Source organism: Hipposideros armiger, unplaced genomic scaffold (genome assembly GCF_001890085.2).
Source record: "Hipposideros armiger isolate ML-2016 unplaced genomic scaffold, ASM189008v1 scaffold_657, whole genome shotgun sequence".
Classification (NCBI taxonomy): domain Eukaryota; kingdom Metazoa; phylum Chordata; class Mammalia; order Chiroptera; family Hipposideridae; genus Hipposideros; species Hipposideros armiger.
Genome location: NW_017732007.1, coordinates 375,501 through 389,730, shown reverse-complemented (window position 1 = coordinate 389,730; position 14,230 = coordinate 375,501).

Below are 14,230 nucleotides of genomic sequence, written 5' to 3'. Positions count from 1 at the left end.
ATAGGAGTAGACACATCTGACCCAAGCCAATTCAATTTGGAGAAAGACAAAGAATAGGAGCATTTGAGTTAGACTCACATTAATTGCTAGATAGAAAGCCTACTTCAAGGTCTTTGCTAGGATCACCAACTGTATCTGTTTGCCTGGGACTGAGGGAATTCAGCAGAACTTGGGAGTCTCAGTGCTAAAACTGGGACAACCCTGGATAAACTAGGGTGGTAGTTCACCCTGCGAGCTGCCCTGGTCACTACCCTACTCAAAAATTGATTATTCAAGTATCCCTTAGGCTTCCACTCCAGTATCCTTTCAATGAACTGCATTTTCAAGCTTAAACTATCCAGAATCAAAATAAAAGAATCTTAAAACATATAGTGTTACATGCAGATAATACTGAAGAAAAAGGAAAAAGAAAATGTCGATATAAAATGGAAACAAACTCAAGCTGTCAATCTTGAATGGAATTCTCTATTTGCCTCTAATATTTGTGCTAGAAAATTGCTTTTGCAAGTCAAGCTTGCAAAAAGGATGCCTTTTCTAATGCTCCTTAATATGTAGTGAATTATGTTAGTAAATTGAGAGGGATTATCTACTTACTCTGTTTAGAAAATTGACTCATTACCTCTGTTACAGAAAGGGATGAGGGTGTCGCAGCATCAGAAGCATTTTACCCTGAAGTCATGATGATGAATCAGGAATTCGATCAGGCTGCATCTCCAGTGAATTGCACTGTCAAATAATGTTAATGGAACTGACTGAAGCCTCTCTCATGGCATTCTCCAGCTTCAGTGTGCCTTAGAATCTCTTTGAGAGCCAGTGAAACATTCAGTCTCTTGGGCCTTCTCCCTAGAGTCTGAGGCAGGGCCCCAGCATCTACAGTTAATAAAGTTCCTCATTCCTTGCTACTCACAGTGTGATCTGCTCCAGCAGCATTGGTACCACCTAGGAGCTTGGGAGAAAAGTAACATCTCAGGCCTCACCCTAAACTGACTACATTAGAATGTTCTTTTAAGCACATTCAGCACACATTTGGCGTTTGCTGCCTTAGGAGATTCTGAGGCGGCGGTCTAAGGACCACATGTTGAGAAACGATATTCTAGTGTCTTCTGAGCCACAATAACAACTATAGCTAATGCTTATTAGGTCCCAGACATTATCCTAATACTTTAACATGACTTTTCTCAGTGAATGGTCATAACAACTCTTAGGGGTCATTGTTTTCAGACAAGGAAATGGAGGCTCCAAAAAAAAAAGTTCCCAAGTTCCCCAGCAGGTGAGCGCTGGATCTTGCTTCAAAGGCAGGCCCTCTGACTTTAGAGCTTGGATGCTAAGCTATCACACACGACTGCTTCCTCGGCAAGCAGAAGGTTTGCCCACTAAAGAGATGGGAACAACATTCAATCAGGAATTTAGGGAAGACAGTCCTCTGGTGCTTGAAAATCAAAAGTTATAAGCCATCGTTGGTTGTGTTGCTGATAATGAATACAAAATATGGTCTCTGGGGATTCCCTGTGGCTTCCATCTCCCCCTTTGTGACATGTGGTGCTGTTGTGAGGCTCCAAGGAGCTGCCTCCTAAGGCAAAGGGACAGCAAGGGTGGGACTGGCATGGATGAGGGGCTCCTAGAAGTTGCTCTGTGTGGAAAGAGTGAGGGCTTTGGAGCTTGAGAAGCCTGGATAGGACTCTCAGTTCTGCTAAACGTTTGGTCCTCTGCAAAGACGTGCGCCTCAACTTCCTCACCCGTAAATGAGGTTGATAAAGCCCATCTTCTAGGATTGCTGGAGTAATTAAATGAGATTATGTTCATTAGGTAGCAAACCGCCTACTGTTCTATATAAAGGATTCAATAAATGATTATTATGTTTTCCTGTCAGAATCATTTTACCCCAAATTTTATGCCATTATCCTCCTTCAGATAATTATGATTTCTCAACATTGGAAGGGACCTTAGATGTTGTACATTTTTCTACCATTTGTCTCACCCTCAAGACTGCCCATTCTATCATGATAGCTGACTCACATTATTACCATGAAATGTGCCTCCACTTCCTAAAACAAGAGGACCTTCTCTCTGAGTCTATAGCTCTAAAATGACTGCCCCAAGGGAGTAGAAAATAATTTTTTGATGGCTGAAAGTTGCTATGCGTAGCCCCGAGTATCTCATCTAGGAAGATGCTTTTTTTTTTCTCTAGAATAAACACATCTCCCAAGTGAAAGTTTATACGTATTAATTAAAATAATGAAAGTGTGTATTTCCTTTGTTAAGGAAAACAGCCACTCTTCACATTGGTATTAGCACACTCTCTTTCATGGCAATAACTATTTTAAAAGGCTTTGCAAAAGGGATTTATTATTTTTTTTTCTCAGGGGTAGCAAAAGCTTTGGCTTTCTTCCTGTGCTCCGACTCCTCCAAAGACACGTAATTCCACATATAGGACAAATAATAATATACTGATGACAACGGTGATAATTATAGCATTTGTCAAGGTGGTAGTTACAATAATGGTAACTAATATTTATTGTGTGCTTATTTTGTGCTAGGTGCTAATCTGAGCAGTTTATTGCTTCAGGTATTTGTCAAAGCCTCCCTGTGAACACAATATTATTATTATCCCGATTCATGTTTAGTCAGTCGCCCAAGTACGTGTAGTTGGTAAAAGTAGAAGCCAGGATGGGGACCTAGACAGTGTGATGAGGAAGCCCAAACACTCAACCACCCAGCAGTCCAACTCAGGTAAGAAGACTCACTCCTTCCAGAAATTTCCACCCTTTACTTTTTGGGATTCTCATCCCCTGATAGCTATTACTTTCTCTTCTGCCTTCCACATAGGCTAGATCTTGAAGGTAAGAACTCTTAGCTGCATACCGGAGAATTAAAAATATAGAATCTTGAATGCAGTGGGATCGTTTGGTAGAATTCTGCTTTTTAAATATTCTTCTTTAAAAATGTTAAATTTTGAAATTCTCTGGCTTATTTCCAACATGTGCAGTGATGGCAGATTCTCTCAATGCATGAGTAAATCTCCAGTGATTTAAACCAAGTAGTTAAAGAGGCAAATTCTCCTTGCTAGCTTCTGAAAATTTAGAGAAAGGAGAGTCAACCTTTCTTCCCTATCTTCCTTTCTCCTTCCCTCTCTCCCTCCTTTCCTTCCTGCCTGCCTCCTCTTCCTTCCTTCCTTCCTTCCTTCCTTCCTTCCTTCCTTCCTTCCTTCCTTCCTTCCTCCCTCTCTCCCTCCCTCCTTTCTTTCTCTCTTCCTTCCTTTCTTCCAACCTTTCTTTCTTTCAACTGTCAACATATTAAGTTCTTACTTCAGTTAGATTAGTTTCTATAAGAGTTTTGCTCAGTGGCAGTATCGTAGCCAATGAGATTTATCCAAGGCACAATTATTGCTAATTGAAAACTTTTTATACCCCCCGCCATGACAACTTGAAATATAGTCGGCATTGGCAATTTTTGGCAGTCTCTACAGAGACAAAAAAAAAAAAAAAAGAAAGAATTTTCTTTTAAGTAAGAATCCTCAATGTTCAGATGCCCTAAGAATTGCTTAGTTTCCTTTTCCTTTAATCTTTACTTGACTTTGAACCTGAAAGTGGACTTGAAATCTATTTGCTATATTATTACCAGCAAATATGTTTTCAGAATCTTTCTCACATGTACTTTCTTGAAAATTATCAAGACCACCTTAAGATTGTCTTGATTAGTGTTACCACACCACAGATATATTTGGTAATGCTTGTGACTGTGATTTTTCATTTGTCATTGTGGGGGAAAAAATAATCATTTTTTGAGTTATCTTCCCTGTTACAAAAATAGCAGTAACCATTAACTTCTGTATAGCTTGCTACAACTTAAAGAACATCCACATGCTTTTGATTCTTCAAACAACCATGCAAAATAGGAATTATTATTGTTTCTATTTTATAAATAAGGGAAATCAGGAATGAAGAGGTTGAGTGACATGTCTATGGTGGAACCAACACGCAAAACCTTTTTTTTTTTTTTTTCTGACTTTAATCTCTTTTACTACCCCATGGAGTTGAATTCACTTGCATTAGAATGTTTTCTGGGATATTATGCCACCATGGATGTTTGAGTCGGTGATCATATTTTACAAATGACATAAACTACTGTTTCTTACCACTGACATTTCAACTTATGCTACTGCTATTCTCAGCCATAAAATGCCAGATGGGAAAGTGATCTTGTTACTCATTACTCAGGAAAAGCAGTAACTATGGAATGAAAACTAGCTTCAGATTACAAAGAACCACTTGCTGTTATCACAGGTGTAAGAAAATTCTCCAATTGCCTGTGATTAGGACATTGAATTTCCACTACCCAAAATTTTTTGAGTCTTTTCAAGGCATGCAACACCTTTCTTACGCCATTTACATTCACCATTATTGTATTTTTGCTCTGTGTTTAAAACCACCCATTTGTCTTCATATCTGTAAGCAGAATATCTAAAGTTTAATGACCAGCATTCTCACTTTTGAAAATTTCAGATTATTTCATGATTTTGAAATAGTCATTAATAGTAATTGGCACATGGTAGAATCTCAATAAAACATCTTTGCAAAAAATAATGCACATTTATAAAGCAATTAAAATTTTCAAAGTATCTTTACATGCTTATATTTGATTCTTGTAATATTCTTATGAGTAAGCAAGGAAAATATTATCAAACTCATTTTATAGCTGATCAACAGAATATGAGAAGCAACGTATCCAAATCCATTGAACTGGCAAGGTATCAGGTTGGGGAGCTCAAATGGAAACTGATTTAGAGAAAAGAATCAAGAACTTGGCAGTGGTCATGTTAAGTTGTAGGCGCCTATTAGATGTCTAAGAGGAGTTTGATATGAATCCTGAGGGGCGTGGACATGAAGCTGGGCGTTGTCAGCATATTGATGAGTTTAAGGCTATACTCGAATGAGGTCATCAGGAAGATAAGTAAAGATAGACAAAGAATGAGATATGAACTGAACCCTGAGGCACTCCAATGTTCAGAGGTGGGAGAATGTCGGCCAGCTAAGAAGAATAATGGGAGCTATCCATGAGAATGGCAGAAATTAGGTGACTGTGTCCTAAAAGATAAGGAAACACAGATTTCTAAGGAAAGGAGATGATCAACTGGGTCAAATGCTCCTGATATGCCAAGTCAGATAAGGACTGAAAAATGACTTCTTGTGTTTAACATTATAGCAATCATCATCAATCTCACCAAAAGAAGCTTGGCATTGGAATAAATTCAAGACAGAATGCAAGGAGAGGAAGTGGACACAACAAATGTAAACAACTCTTTTGAAAAACAAAAGGTGGAAAAACTAAGGGTCCTCACTCTTTGTTTGAAGTATAGCTGATTTTTATGTCCTCAATGAATAATATCAATCAGGACTTTGGTATCAATGGTGAGATTATGAACCATGAGCACCAGGGAGGGAGAATTATTAAAAGCCTCACACTTTTCCTCCTGGGGATCGCTGCAAGCACCGACGATGCAGGTGTCCAATGTAACCTCTAACTCCATTTGTCAGTTATTGTCTCTCATTAGCAGGGCCTGGAGTTGAAGACAATATTTATTACTGAGAGCAATTTCCTGATCTCAACAATAATGCAAAAAAAAAAAAAAAGGGGGGGGGGGGGAGGAGTAAAGTTCAGAAGATGAAAAAGCTGGGCCGGCCGAGTGGCACGATGGTTAGGAACTGGCTTGGGACGCCAGCGGGCCCCGGTTCGGATCCCACATATGAGGGCCAGTGACACTGCCCTCTACAGCTGGGATGCTGAACGGCAGCTCGACTTGGAGCTGGGCTGCTGTGAGTCGCCTGGGATGGCGGCGTAGGCTGCAGCCCCTGTGGCAGTGGGTTACCATGGGCTACCGTGTGTAGCCAGCAGGCAGCGTGAGCGGGCAGCAACTGCTGTGAGCGGCCTTCCAGAAGCTGGTGACTGATCTGCCTTGCCCAGGAAGAGCGCAATGATGGTGCCAACTTGGGCCAGTGAAGCAATGTCCTCCACAGCTGGACTGAAGAACAAAAGGACCGCAGCTTATCTGTTCCCCTTCCCCCAATTCCCCAGCGCTGTTCCCATCCCCCAATTTCCCAATAAAAAAAATCTTAAAAAAAAGAAAAAGTTGAAAAAGCTAAAAATAAGGAATAAATGCAATACAAAAGAAAGCATAAGTTGATAAGCGATAGAAAGTAGAACCAGTCTTGAGTATCTTACCTTCTTCAGTAGTTATCACAGATATTTTTAAAAGATTTTTGTTAAAAATGTAGCTAACATATCATATTATGAGTTTCAGGGTACACCACAGTTATTCACCATTTATATACTTAAAGAAGTGATCACCATAAGTCCAGCAATCATCTGACACCATATTATGCTATTACAATATTATTGACTATATTCCCCATGTTGTACATTACATCCCATGACTTATTTGTTTTATACCTGGGAATTTAGACCTCTTATTTCCCTTCACTTTTTTCACCCCTTTTAAAAAATTTTTTCAACTACAGTTGACATATTTTTTTAAAAAGATTTTATTAGGGAATTGGGGAAGGGGAACAGTGTTGGGGAGTTGGGGAAGGGGAGCAGCTAAGTTGTCCTTCAGTCTTAGCTGTGGAGGGCGCAGCTAGCTCAGCTCCAAGTCCAGTTGCCATGTGGCCACTTGTCCATCAGCAGCTCGTGGCCACTCAGCTCAAGGTGCCGTGTCCAATCTTAGTCGCAGGTGGGCATAGCCCACCATCCCATGTGGAAGTCAAACTGGAAACTTTGTTGTTAGGAGCACATGCTCTCACCAGCTGAGCCATCCTGCCACCTGTTAGCAGCTCAGCGGCAGCTCAGCTCAGGCACAGCTCACTGGCCCATGTGGGAATCGTACCGGCAGCCCTGTTGCTCAGAGCTCATGCTCTTAACCAACTGAGCCACTCAGCTGGTCCTACAGTTGACATATTAATTTCAGGTTTACAGCATAGTGGTTAGACATTTTTATAATTTAAGAGATTATTCTCCCTGACTAGTTTAGTACCCACCTGGCACTATAAATAGTGATTACCATAGCATTGACTATCCCTCTGCTTTACTTTACATCCCCATGACTATTTTGTACCTACCAATTTGTACTTCTTAATCCCCTCACCTTTTTTGTAGATATTTTTTTAAATGAAGCAGTGAAGTAAAGTTGTCAGTAGATTAGGTGTTCAATAAGTATTAGATTTTTTTTCCAGAACCTCCAAACCTACCATGCGATTCTCCCTCAGATCTTCTGTCTCTAGTGTATCTGACAAAGTGTTTGAAATGAAGAGGGATGTGCAACAGCTTTGAAAGTTATCATAGAAGGATGAGTGGTTATAACAAAAAAGATACAGTTTGTAGCCCTTGATCTTTTCTCCATGGGGGGTGGAGAAAAAAAGATTCAGAGAGGTTATATAATTTGTTCAAGGTCTGTGCCTTCTGCCTCTTGATACATCATTCTTCCAATCAATTATATTGCAGTCTGAAAAGTCCTATGAACTAGATGGACTCTAGTGACTAGACAATGGAGAAAGAGAAATTGAGAAAGGCATTATAAATAAGGGCAGATGGAAGTCCCTGAAGCAGTCAGAATAATTTAGATTTGACACAGAAGGTGACAGGCAGCTGGGGAGGTTTGAGAAAGAAAAGAATATGGTCAAAACTATGGGCAAGGAAGATTATTCTTTCAACTTTTGGTACTGACTGGAAATTTCATAAAGTAAAAACAGTGCTTGAGGTCTTGAGAAAAATATTTCATATCCCTTGATTTTATTTGTATATTTCCAATATTACGTAAATTGCTATACATTCTAGCAATTAGACTCTGATTTGTTTTGCTTCTTTCCAGAGGGTCATGCAGTTGAGTTATGCGACTGACACTAAATAGCTCAAACCCAATAGTATCATTTGCCTTAGCACAATTTTCACAATATAGGAATGATTCTGATATTTATTCAAATTGAATAGTGATGGTCCCATCAAGTTAATTATTAGCAAAAAATGAAAATGTGATGTTGTTTAAATAGCAGATGTGTTAATACAGAATAATTATGTTGACTGAAAATGAGCAGTTTCATCAGGCAGATGCCCAGCTTTTCTCCTTCCAGTCAACACTGAATGTCTTTTAATACACTGGAAAATTACTAGGCAGAGTCGAAATAACAAAGCAATCAGTACAGGCTTTGTTTAAAATCCCGCTAGAGTATAGGACAAATAAAATGATTACAGTGATTTGAATAGCTGGAATTTTATAGCCATTCTCTTAGAAAAACAATCTCCCAATTAGTTGACAATTGATAGCCACTGATATTTCCTGAAATAGTTTCTGCATTCAGTGTATTGACCTGCATATCCATTCAGTAGGTTACCTGAGAAAAGGTTATTCTCATTATAGTGAACACATATGATGGCTGTACTTACAAATACACGTATCTTCCTATTTCAGATTTATGATCTAAATGCATTACCTATATCTCAGCGTCTTTTATGTGTACTTTTAACACTATTGCAATAATTTTATACGGGATATGAGTAAATTTGGGAGCTTTATTTTCTTCCACTTTACGTGTCATGACTAGGGTTCTGAATTTAATTCTTTGATTTTCTTTGTAATTGAGGCAGAGAATAAGCACTTTCATTGGATTTTCTAACCTGAGTGTTTGAGAAACCTGCACATAGACTGACTTTCTAAGGTCATGAATGTTAGTGTTAGATGCACTCACAGTGATTTGCTTATAAAGAGAAATGAATGGTTGTGAAATGAATACCCTGCCAGCAAGTATATTAGATATGTGCTTCCCCTCTAACAGAAAACCAAACTAACACTACCTTAAATAATTAGAGCTTCAGTTCCTCACATGAAAGTAAATAGTCACTTAACTTCAGTTTTGTGGATCATTTTAGAGTCATGGTTTGGCATCTAGTGCGAGTATCTCTCACTCTTGTGTATTACAAGATGTCTGCCTCCATTCCAGGCATAACATCTACACTCAAGGCCAAGGAGAAGGGAAAAGTCAGCTCTGAGAATGTCATTTCTCTTTATCACAAAGCACTTTCTTTATCAATAGTTTGACAGACTTCTGTGTGCATTCCATTCGCCAGGACTGTATCACGTGACCGTCCCATGGGGCCCTTAGAGTGGAGCCTGAGAAGATGGAGAGTTTTACAGTCTCTGTCATGGAGGAAGGCAAGGATGAGAGGTTGGGAATAAGTACTGCATTAATCCCACAATCAGCAAATTATATAGAAAAGTTTCTATACCCAGGTCTTCATTTAGTTAGCTATAGTTAATTCTGTTTAAGATTCCACTAAAAGTTGGAAGGAATTTACTAATGCAGCTATACACTGGTATTTTATTGAATATCCATGAATATGGCCTTGAAATAGTCACACAAACTCCCACATGACAGAAGAGGCACAAGCAAGTCAAGGACAGGTCAGGATGCAGACTTTCCTCTTATTGGCTTCTTTCTCCATTTTTGATCATTTCTAACATTTGTTAACATAACTTGGCTGTATTCTTGAAGTTCTCCTAAAACCATGTGTACTTTTTAAAGCAATGTTCTCTAAATTATAGCCTCAAATGCATATTTAAATTAGCCTTAACATGTGAAACATCTATGATTAGTATATTTACTATGTAAATGAACTTCTACTTGAATTTATTTACATGTCCACATTCGTTTAAATATCTACTTTATGATATCTTACTAATAACTAATGATTACCTTCCTAATTTTTTATATAATCATATAGGTCTTTTATGAAAATTACCTTCTGATATGTTCAGCATACACAATTGTGCAACAACCACTCACTCACATTTACAACAACTAGCCATTCTATGGAAAAAAGCCTTAAAAAAGAACATGTTTGAATCACATTTTTGCACAGAAAACAAACAAAAAAATTATTATAATTGGGTTGTCGGAAAAGTTATGACATTTTTTCTATGTTTTTTGTTGCAAAAATGTGTCATGACTTTTCCAACAACCTAATAGGTATTTCTTATGCTAAATGCTTTATAGAAATGACACAAATTCTGTCTTAAGTTTTAAAAAGATCATATGTCTGTCTTTATATACATATATTAAACAGCAGCAATTTGCATAGAATTGCATTCAGAATCTTCACAGAACTTTAACTCTAGAAAGAAATGCTGCCTCCACCAACACCAAAATGCCCTTATCATGTCTCTTTCCTGGGGCTCAGTTTCACTTTGAGGTGTGTGTAACCTGCTATTGGCAGGTTGCCTCCAATTGGAGGGCTAAACCGAAGTGTAGGATTGAGAAACTTTGCTTTTAGGTGAACACAGGCTTTGAAAATATCTGTCAAAGAGCATTGTCCAATAATTCCTAGAGCGGAATATTTCCTCATCACAAGACTCAGGAAATTCATTGCTGGAGAGCTGAGTTGAGAAGTATGAACTAAAATAACAAGAACACAAAAATTAAATTAGGGCTCTCCTTTAGACCAATAGCCAACCAAGCACCCCTCCCCCTCTGCAGAGACACTTATACAATAAGAAAGACATAAAAGCTTAAGTTCCATTGCGTTCACTTCGACTAATCACTTTAACCACGGCAGCTTTAATTAAAAGAAGATTAAAAGTAATGAAAGCTTTATCAGTCCTTTTCAGTACAAAGGAATTAGGGTTCCTTTGCTATTTGGCTTGACAGCCCTATTACTGAATATTTAGTTAAGCCACTTGGAAGATGCATAGCACCTTATTTATATAATTCAATTCACCCTCTTTGAAAACTGGTAACAGATCTACTAACATAGAAGAAAGTAAGGTTAGTGGAAGTTGGGGCATCTAGAATTATTGGGCCCAAGGCAGTGGATTTAAAATGGTGCTCCCAGCCATCTTAAATGGTTAGCAAAACCATCCCTGGGGCTTAGGAGAAGGGTCCTGGAAGCTGGGAGGAAGAGCAGCTAGTTGCATGGTTTTCAAGTCTTCAGCATCTTTTCTTGGTAACTCCCTGGAAATATCCCAGACGTGTTCTTTATTTGTTATCCAATTTCGCTTCTATAAAAGATTTTGTTTGAAGAAAGTATGGTCTTGGTTTAAGATTTTGTTATTTTGTTATTGCTGAAAACAATTGTGCCAAGAGAATCCAGAGAAAGAAAGAATAAAGCGTGAGAAAGAGTGATGTGAGTGAGATAGAGTGAAGCAGCCCATTATCCTGTGCTTTATTTTGCAGCACAGGAAGACAGAACCCTAAAGAGAAAATTCCACACAGCAAGTAATGCCTGAGCGTTCATTCCCATTGCCTAGCACTCTAACATGCTGAGGGAATGAGACAGAATAACTTATTGGGGGGATATAGCTATGGTGGGAAGAGCACAGCACTTAAATTAGAAAATGTTGTTCCTGTTCTGATACCATCCAGAGGATTGGAGGCCAAAGCCATGGTCCTCTTAGAGCTTTGACTTGTCAGTTTGTAAAATGGTGGCACAGTTTCTTGTGAAGTGCCTGTTGTATGCCAGGCTCTGAGGATCCAGACGTAGGTGAGATCTGCTGCTGTGCTCTGAAAGAATTCACAGAACAGTGATGAATCATCTGAATACTAAACCAGCTAACATTTATCACGTAATTGTTCTAGGCTAAGCAATGTTCTAAGAGCTTTTACAAGAATTATTTCTTAAATCTTCATGGCAGTCCCAATAGGCACATAATATATTTATTCTCATTTTATAGGTGTGAAAATGAGGTGCAGATCAGTTAAATGACTTGCCCCAAATCACAGAGCCAGAAAGCGCCGAGATGTCACTGAGCTGAGTTCTCAGAATCCCAGAACCTGTCCCCTACACAATTTAATTCGGTCATCATTTCTGAATTGAAGAGATATGACAAGAAGGAACTATGTCGTGGTTTTGTGAGCATATTTTGGAAACGATGGTGTTCTGTACCAGTGTTAGTTATTGTTCAACCAGAGAAAGATAAATAAATAAAAAATCAAGTCACATTTAGAAATATCCAAAAAAATTGCAAAGGTGTAAGTAAAATCTAGAGTTATCAAGAGGAACTACCTCAGGTTTCTAGAAGATGAGTGATACTGTATAAAGTATCCTTCATTTAGAGTCTCTTCTGGATTAAACATAAATAGGAAGGAAAGTAAGGACCCGGTAGTTTCCCAGCTTCTGACTATGTGCATCTCACCCTCAGCAGGCAGAAGGACAACCCCAGTGGAGACAGATATGACTTCCATGTCTTTGAGCTCATCTGCTCCACAGGAGAATTTGGGTTGGGCATCAGCAATGAAGCGATGAACCCCCTTTGAGCTAGAGGGTAAACACTTGAAGTGGAGAAATATACCATCTAAATGGTTTCACTTGTGTTCCAGAAATAAGCCACTTTGGTCTTGCCAAGATACAATAGGAAGGAGATGCTCATGGGCTATGCCTTTCCCTTCTCTGCTTGAGCCTGGACTGGGTCCTGCTATTGTGTCTAAACTCTGTTCTATTCAGAATCTATGTGCAGAAACTGCCTTTGTAAATCAAAGCTGTTAGAATCACTTTTATTCAGTGGCGAAGCTGAAATGTAACCAGTTTTCAGCACAGTATCTACTGAAAGACATCCTTAATAACAAGGTGCCTGCAAACATCTGAGGTTAGGAATTGGTTTTAATTCAACTAGGGGAGGAGAAAAAAAAATATTGTCTGTATTTGTGATTTTGTTATAGCTCCTCGCTTCTGGAAAATATGCCCTTTATCAAGAGGATGAAAACACGTTCTAGAAATTTGCTATCCAGTGTCACTCCTCAATTAACTTCTATTCATTCAGCCAGCCAGAATTGGTGTTCAGCCCATTAAAAACGAGAGGCTTCCTTTTCTGTTCCCTTTGCTGTTATTGATATTGTTAATCATTTTAATTAGTGACTTCCCATGATTCCAATCAAGCCTAATTAGACTCAAACCTGATAAACAATAGAGGTGAACACAGCAGCTCAAAACATGGATTCATCTCACTAGTACAAAGTGGAAGGAAGTAGCTGCATTTTAAATTGCTTCTATTCACCTTTAAATGATAGCATTTCCTGGTCCCGCTGACTATAATAGCATCTGGTTTCTTATGTGAAATGTCATCCCTGGTCATAACTTTCAAAGCCCTTCTCCCTCTGTGCCCCTCATACATATATTTGCTTGTCCATCATGATCTGGTTTACATTTTCCACACCAGCTACCAAAACAGTTTAAATTTCTTGTGCTTCCTCTGTCTTCCCCCACTTCTACGTGCATATTTTCCTGCCCTTCTCTGCCCTTAACAAGGTTCATTGTCCTTCAGAAAAGAACAATTTCCATTCTCAATAATGATATGGGATTCCAGTGCATATCAGGTAGGCACAATACATTTATCCTGGGTACAGTGCTGAATTATTTTATAAGACCCTTTTTATACAGTTCTCTCAACAACCCTATGAGATGGTTGCTTCTGTTAGCCCCATTTTTGATGAGAAAACTGAGGTTTCAAGAATGTAAGTAAATGTATAAAGCTATAGAAAAGTTAGGTCCGGATTTGAAATCAGTTCATATGGCCCCACAACCCAAGTGCTGAACTCTTATGTTTGGACTTATGCTGTTTTTTTACTTAGGAACAGAATGAAGACAGACTCCCAGCAGAAAAATGTCCAAACACTAAAACTGCTGTTAATTTTTCTTAGAATGGCTGCAATTAATAATATGAGATTTTAATGAAAATTGCCTCACTTTATCCAACCTCTCCTCACTTCTCTGACCATCCTTGCCAAGTGACATGGTACATAATCTTTTAGGTGAGCCAAGAAATGTTATCAGCATTCCTAGGTCTACACAGTAAATAATTTTTATCCCTTGGAAACTATTCAATTGTAACAAGAGCATCTACCTTACTACTTCAAAACTTCAGATCTATCCATTTTAAATATCTAATATGGAAGAGCCTAAAAAACAACTGTGGGGTCTGACTCCTGGCTGTAGCATTTACTGTCTGGGATATCTCCTGCAGATTATTTATCTTTTCTGAACTGAGGGCCTGAAATACAGACAGTAATAAAGAATGAATGAATTGAACCCAGAAAATGGCAATTATAAAATCTGCCTTGCAATATTTTTTTGAAATTTTGCAGAGTAAATTCAAATGTATATTTCAATGTGCCTGACACATAGTTTTTCCCCCATAATAATTGGTAGTATTATTTGTTGGCGTTTATTTATCTTGCATCATATGTACAGCATT